Raw genomic sequence first — 8,188 nt, forward strand, 5'->3', positions numbered from 1 at the left:
TGGGTACCTCAGGCACCCATTCCCCTTTCCTAGGCTTCGGGAAGCTTCCTCCTAGCCCCCAGTCCCCAATCCACAATCCCAAAATGGGATGTCCGCACGCTGATTGACAGACGTGTGGCCCAATCATCAGTGTGGGAAGGCGGAGTCCCAGCTCCCCTACTGTTTTTCTTGGTTCCTTTCTCTTTAAATGCAAATAGGCGCGGGCTTGATTTTTGAAGGGGCCTGGCGGGGTGTGGAACTCCCGGCTGGGGCTCCTCACTCCCACCCCCACACCGAGTGGGTCACGTGATTATAGCTCGGTTGACTCTTGAGGCTGCAGTGCCTGAATGGAGCTTAGAGCTCGGTTTCGGTTTTGCTAGCGCTCCCATTTCCTTGGTCACTTTTCTTCTCACTGTAGTATCCTGGTTACCAACAGGAAGTTTATCCCTGAGCTCCAGGAGGGTAGGTGAGGTGAAGCTGGAGTTCGGAAGCTTGGGGACTACACAGCATTCCTTTGCCCATCTGTAGGTGTAGAGATAAGTAAGATCTCTCAGCCTGCACCCCTAAGCTACACAGAGGAGGAACGGATTCACTTGCCAAGAAAGCCAGCTGCATCTCCCCTCTCCCAATTTCACCTGCCTCTCTGGCACACCAGAGCACTTTTAGACCATGGAAACCGACCTCCATCCCAGTTGTGGTGCTATTCAGAGAAGGTGCTTCCCCAAAATCATCAGGTCTGCCAGCAACAAGAAGTGCTTTCACTTTTATTCTCTGGGAAGGTAAACTGCTCCTGTAGTTTGACCTTCATCCAAATTTCACTTTTCTCTGAACTTTTAAGGAACTACTCACTTTTCACGAGAAGACTTCAATGTTTCTAGAGGACCCTCGACCCTGTAATAGTGAGCCTTGCTTGTGCAATTGTCTGTCCCTCAAAAGCTTAAATGTTAAAGAAAAATCTTGACTGAGTTGAGGCTAGAGGTCAGACAGGAGACAGAGGCAGAGACCTGTGCCAGCTTTGCACATTGTTGTGCTTAGGATGTGGCAGAAGCCACTTGACCCTGTGTCTCTAACTAGCCTAAACACATCACGTGGCATTGTTGGCTACTAAGGTGAGTTAAACTGAGGAGATGAAGAAAGAATACAGTTCTACTACTAGTTCAATAATATATAGAAGGCTCAGCTCCAAAACCCTTTGAACCTCTAAGAAATAAGACAATATGGGGAGGCGGGTGTTAAGGAGAGGAAGGGGTTAAGGAATAATGGAAGCCACTTTGTGGAAGTGTTCTCCAGTGCTCTGTTAGTTTGGATCTGTCTTTGGTCCAGATGCTAAATGTAAGATAACTGGCATGGCTGCTGGGGCTGGGATATAGTTACCGCTAAGTCTTAGACTTAGTGTATGACCTTGATCAGCTTTTTTCCTTGTCTGGGCTTGTCTATCACTCTGGTAAGCCTCTTTGCCTCTCTGGACTAGGTCATCACTCCATCTCTACGAAGTATAGGGTAAGATTGTAAGGCTCCTCAATCTCTTCCCACTCTGACAGTTCATTTCAATTATTTCTATAATATTCTATGATGTCCCATGACTTCCCATGACATTCTATTCATCTGCCCTCCACCAAATAAGCAAACCACAATAATTAAAACAGCCTGGTATGATTTAATGATAGACACATAGGCCAATGGAATAGAATTGAAAATCCAGAAATAAACACAAATATTTATGGTCAAATGACTTTTGACAAAGGAACCAAAGGATTTCCACATACTGAAAAATGAAATAAGATCCATACATTACAACATACATAAAAACCAATTTAAAATGGATCAAGGACCTAAATTTTAAGTTAAATCCCTGAAAAACAATATAGCAGCAAAGATTTAAGACCTCTTTTATTGTTACTTTTTAATGATAGATTGTCAAGTACAACAGTGAGTACACAAGAAACAAAACAAAATATATAACTGGGACCTCATTAAAGTGTTTCTTATTTTATCAAAATACTTTATCAAAAGAATAAAGAGACAACCTACAGATTGGGAATAAATCTTCAGGAACAATGTAACTGATAAAAGTCTAATATCTAAAATACATTTAAAAATTACATCTTACAAAACAACCCAATTAAAACTGGGAAAATGACAGAGGATATTCAAATGGCTAAGACATATGGAAAGATGCTCAGCTTCATTAGCCATCAGAGACATGCAAATAAAACAATGAGAGCAGTTCACTCCCACTAGAATGGCTAAGATAAAAAATAAATATGAAAAATAATAAATGTTAGAGTGGAGGTAGAGAAGTTGGAACCCTCATTCATTACTGGAGGAGGCCTGATGGTGTTGTGGTTATGTATTGGGCTACAATCTGCAAGGTCAGCAGTTCCAAATCATCAGCCACTCTATGGGAGAAAGACAGGGTTTTCCGCTCTTGTAAACCATTACAGTCACACTACAAATATGTTTCTACCCAACCCTCAGTGAGCCATGCCATGAATGAAGCACCTTGATGATCTTGGACGCTAACCTTGCAGGTAGCATGGGTACCCCAGGGGCTGCACCAGGACTAAACATAGAGGTCCAACTGGATGAACTGAGCCCGGCGCTGAAGCTGCCTGCACCTTTGGTCTGAGGACTGGGGTGCCCTGATGGGAGAGAAAGCAGAGTGTGGCCGACCCGTGGTTATAGAAGTGGTGACCATTGGACCATCTGGGGGACCCCTGGTTTGGGAAAGGGACCCAGAATCACCATATGTTTAGTACCTCCATGTCCCCCTTGGAATAATATGACAGGTTTTGATGTGTTGGGCAGGATCTGCACCTCTAAGAATTGATCCAGGAAGTTTCCCTCTGGAACCGTCATCATGCTTACAGTAAACAGAGCTCAATCAAATGGGAGATGGATCTGTCCAGGGCAACAACTCATGGGTTGTAGCTTATGGTGGAACTGCACTCACATAGACTCCTCATATCGACAGTGAGGGCTGTGTCATTGGAAAAATTGTTGATGTTATCAGTGTAAGCACCTTATTCCCCTGGGGGGATGATTGACAATGTTTTACTTTTTAGTTTCTGTGGGGTTTTGTTTGTTTGTTCTTATTTTTACTGTTTTGTTTTTTGTTTGTTTGTTTTCTGGTTAGATTGTTGCTGTTGCAGTTGGTTTTGTGGGGTTTTGATTTTGTCATAGTACAACTGCCAAAATAAGCCAGAGACATGTATAACCATGGACAAGCAGAGGGATTCTGGGTTCCTACCTAACTCTAGCCCCAATCCAAGAACAGTTAGTTCTTATAACATGGCCCTGCTCAATACTAACAATTATGAAATGATCACTGAAGATAAGGGTGTTACAGCAAAGTGTGGTGAAGAAAGATGGTGCCCAGCTAACAATTAAAATAGCGTCTGGGGTCTTAAAGGCTTGTATTCAAACAAGCAACCATCGAAGTGAGGCCTCAGCTAAATCCTCATGGAAGAAGCACACCAGCTTGTGTGACCCAAAGATGATGATAACAAAATCCAACTATGATGAAGGAAAGAAGTATCAGAGCTTAAATTGTGAACACCAATTAGTAGAAAGCTATGGAGGACAGTGGGAGCCTAAAACCCATCTGCAGAGTATCTAGTCAGATTAAACCACTGGCAGGTCCTCTCTGGCCACAGGCAAGGGTCTTAAACAGCTTTACTATCAGATAGAGATCATTATAAACTTGATTATGCTGGATCGAACTTGATATTGGTCAGTTGACCTCCCTCTAGACCCAACCTGAATTTGTTCTAGATTCAAATATTTCTTGCTTGTTCCATGAAAAATATTTCTTCCCTGGCTTTTATAATATTGATGGTGATCTTTCCTTTCTTACTCATTATTTGTATTTTTATCTCTTTATTATTTTTTATCCTTACTACTTTATATTGTCTTTATTTTTTATTGTTTCTATTGGGTTTCCCACTTTGTGAAGCACAGAAGGAATAGATGCATACTGATAATAACTGATACAAAGGTTTATAGGGGATGTTCAGGTGAGGGGTGTTAGATAATGGAGGGTGAGCGGATTTGGGGAGCAAACAATGAATGCAGGAGGGGGAGGGAGCACCAGAAGTAATTGAGATTATACAACTCATTTTAAAAGTGATTTAAATATGGAAGTATATAATATGTAAAGACTATATCAAAAAAATAAAAAAAATTTTTAAAAGAAACCAAACTTGACCAATAGTTACCATAAGTGAAAGGGAAAGAGTTTTTGCATGGGGGGCATTGAGCTTATGTCAATGGTGGCAGAATAATTTGGAAAAGAATATTAAAAGTAGCTGTACAACATGAAAAATATAATCAATGACACTGATTTACACAAGTAAAAGCTGTGGAGTTGGAGAATGTTCTGTTGTGTATATTTTGGCCACAATTAGAAAAGACATAATTACATGAATTACAATGCCTACAAGGAAGAAGAAACTGTTATAGATTGAATATGATGACAATTTTACAACTCTTCTTGATATGATGGAATTATTGAGTGTATGACATGTAGATAGAGTGCTAATAAAACTTTAAAAAATAATGTAAACATAAAACAAAAAAAAAATACAATTACAGTCTCAGAAATTCACAGGGGCCCTTCTACCCTGGCCTATAGGGTCACTAGGAGTTGGCCTTGGCTCAATGGGGGAGGGAGAGAGAAGGAGATAAATAGAGGAAGAGAGAGAGAGAGAAATATCCATTACTGGTGGAAATGCAAAACGGTACAGTCATTATGGAAAACAGTATGATGGTTCCCAAAATAACTAAAGGCAGAGCTGCAATTGTTGTTGTTAGCTGTTGTCAAGTTGGTTCTACTCCAATGAACAACAAAAGAAAATATTTTCTTGTCCTGCCCCATCCTCACAATTGTTATGTCTGAGGTCATTGTTCAGTCACTGTGTCAATTCATCTCATGAATTCATCTCTTTTACACTGACCCTGGACTATATGACCCAGCAATTATACTCCTATAATACACCCTGTGGATCTAATAAAAGTGACATGAACACACATGTATACCTATTTTTATTTCAGCACTCTCTACATAGCAAAGACCTGGAAAAAATCTAAGAGCCTATCATTAAATGAATAACTAAAGTGTGGTACATACTCATACATGCAATGGAATACTACTCAATGATAAAGAAGACATTTTACAACATGAATGAACCTAGAGGGTATTATATAGAGGAGAATAACTCTATCACAAAACCTCACAAATATTGCATGTTCTCACAAGTAAATAAACATATAGAGAGTGCTGAAATAAAAATAGGTAGACATGTGTGTTCATGTCACTTTTATTAGATCCACAGGGTATATTATAGGAGCATAATTGCTGGGTCATATAGTCCAGGGTCAGTGTAAAAGAGATGAATTCATGAGATGAATTGACACAGTGACTGAACAATGACCTCAAACATAACAATTGTGAGGATGGGGCAGGACAAGAAGTTACTAGGGATAGGGGTAGAAGGGAGTGAGTTTCACTATCTACATAGTAGATAACACTTTTTATTTTTAGTAATGGTATCATTGAGTCAGGGTAAAGTTTCCAAAACCTTATGAAGGTAAATGATACCACACAAGAAAAATGGAATTGCTGTGGAATATATAATATTGGAACAACAACCAAAAAATATATATGCAAGTATGTATATAATGAATATAAATAGGTATAGGTATTGTTATATGAGAATATATGTGTATGCATGTGTGTGACTATATGCACATATATTCATATATATAATAAAACACATGTGGATATATTTATAGATATTTCTTAGATATAACCAAAAATCTCATGGGATTTGTTTTCTGATATAAAGATCAGGATCATAGTCTCATGGAACATCACAGTCAATTGGCATAATATAGTTCATAAAGCTAACTTGTACAGCCTAGTAGTGGATAGAGCTTTGTTGTGAGCAGATGGCACCATAGACAGGGGGATTGAAACCAACATCTAGGGGTGTGTGGAGATCCTTGAGTATTAGAGCAACACCAATCTTGCTTAGAGGAAGTACTAAGAGGTGGAAGAAGGGGGGAAGTAATGGTGGGGCAGGAGGAGGCAAAAGGAAACAGATGTAAGCTCTAGGAAGCAAAGTTATGGCTAGAGGTATTAACAGAGGTGTGTGCTTATGTAACTATATTAATCCAAAAAAAAGAGGTATTTGCCTATGTACATATATTTATAAAGCAATACACTGAGGCTGCAGACAGGCCTTGGGCCTCAGCTCATACCCTCCCTGAATACAAGAACACTTTGTTCTAAAAAAGTGGCATTTTGTTATGCTCACTGCTGCCCCACCCCCGCCCCACCCCACCCCCGCCACACACACAATCGCTGAAGATAAAATGGGTGCATAAGCAGATGTGGTGAAGACAGAGGATGGTGCCCAGCTATAGCATCTGGGGTCTTAAAGGCTTAAAATTATACAAGTAGCCATCCAACAGTGAAGCAACAAGCACACATGGAAGAAGCACAACAGCCAGTGCGCTCATGAGGTGTCATCAGGGACCAGGAAACATGCATCAGAAGATTCATAACAAACAACAAACAAAAGTGTGTTGGTGAAATTGAAGGGGGTTGGTGCGGAGACCCAAAGCCCATCTGGGGACAATGGAACATCCCCCCACAGAGGGGTCACAGAGGTGGGATGAGTCAATAAGGGTTCAGTAGAGCATTAATGGGTCACGAAATATACCTCTGATCCCTTGAGGCCTCCTCACCCCCCCACTATCATGACCCCAGTGCTGCTTCCCACTCTGGACTAGACAGGAGCATGTACATTGGTATAGGCAAGAGATAAAGGAACCCAGGAACAGGGATGGGAATAGCAATACCAAATAAGTAGGGGGCAGTGGGGGAGAGGTGGGGAGGAAGAGGGTACTGATCACAATGAATGGCACATAACCACACACCCCCATCCAGGGGGAAGAACAACAGAAACCCGAGAGGAAGGAAGACAGCAGGCCACGAGGCAGGGGTGGGGGTAGGGAGAAGAGGAGCTGATCCCAAGGGCTCAATAGAAAGTAAATGTCTAGAAAAGAACGATGGCATTATATGTACTAATATGTCGGATGTAACAAGAGTTGTAAGAGCCTCCAGTAAAACGATCTGAAAAAAACAACACCAAAAACTTGCAAACAACTATCTACTCATTCAAAGAAAAAGAGAAATAAAGTAACCAAAGACTTAAGAAGAAATTACTCTATAGGATAATCTTTATCAGGGGTTGGTAAACTCTCACTTACAAGCCATATGAGGCTCTTTTGGTAAGTACATGTGGCTCTGAAGTAAAATTAAAAGTTTTAAAGGATATTATTCAGATAATGTATTTTCATTTGTTTGTAGAATATATTTATATCTCTCAAATAATTTTTCAATTGTGAGGAACAGGATTGCCTTTTCTGTCTCAAAAGTTTTCTGACCCCTGGTCTATATGAACCCCAAAACCAGAAGAACTAGATAGTACCCAAATCTCACTACCAATCTTTCTAATTAAGGTCACAATAAATGGATCCTTATAAAACAAACAAAAAAGTAACTCATTTCTATTGAGGCGATTCTGACCTATATATTGACCCTATTTTGGGTTTCTGAGACTATAAATCTTTATGGAGACAAACAGCTTTATCTTTCTCCCACAGAGTGGCTGGTGAATTTAAACTGCTGATCTTAATTAGATCAACAATGGATGGAACCTAATTGGATGGGAGAAAAATGTGGAATGAACCTTCAAATTCCTATTAAAAATTTAAAAAAATATATTATTTGAAACTGGAGGACTATTGCCTTGAGATACTGTTCAAAACTTGAATGAAAACTAGCCCCTAATGTCAGCTTGTAACTAAATAACAGGTTAGCTCACAAAGAATATAAATACAATAATTCTTTTTAAAAGTCTCCTGAGTAACCAAATTGGTCAGCAATTTTTTTCATTCAATTCAGTTTTATTAACAATAATAGTAGCAGTTTCAATACATGAAAGAGTATGCATAGCATATTGTGAATCAGTAATTATATTAAGTGAATGAGGCATATATACAAGTAAAGTTAAAATAGCAAATAATTCAGCCCTTTGAACAGAAGAATAAGGAGATGCTATAATTTTAGAAATATTGTTGTCAATATTTACATATCCAACAATACCATGCTTATTAGCATCTGTAAAAAATGTAAGTGCTT

The sequence above is a fragment of the Echinops telfairi genome, unplaced genomic scaffold (assembly GCF_000313985.2).
Source record: "Echinops telfairi isolate 266 unplaced genomic scaffold, ASM31398v2 ScPeMD7_7423;HRSCAF=8461, whole genome shotgun sequence".
Classification (NCBI taxonomy): Eukaryota; Metazoa; Chordata; class Mammalia; order Afrosoricida; family Tenrecidae; genus Echinops; species Echinops telfairi.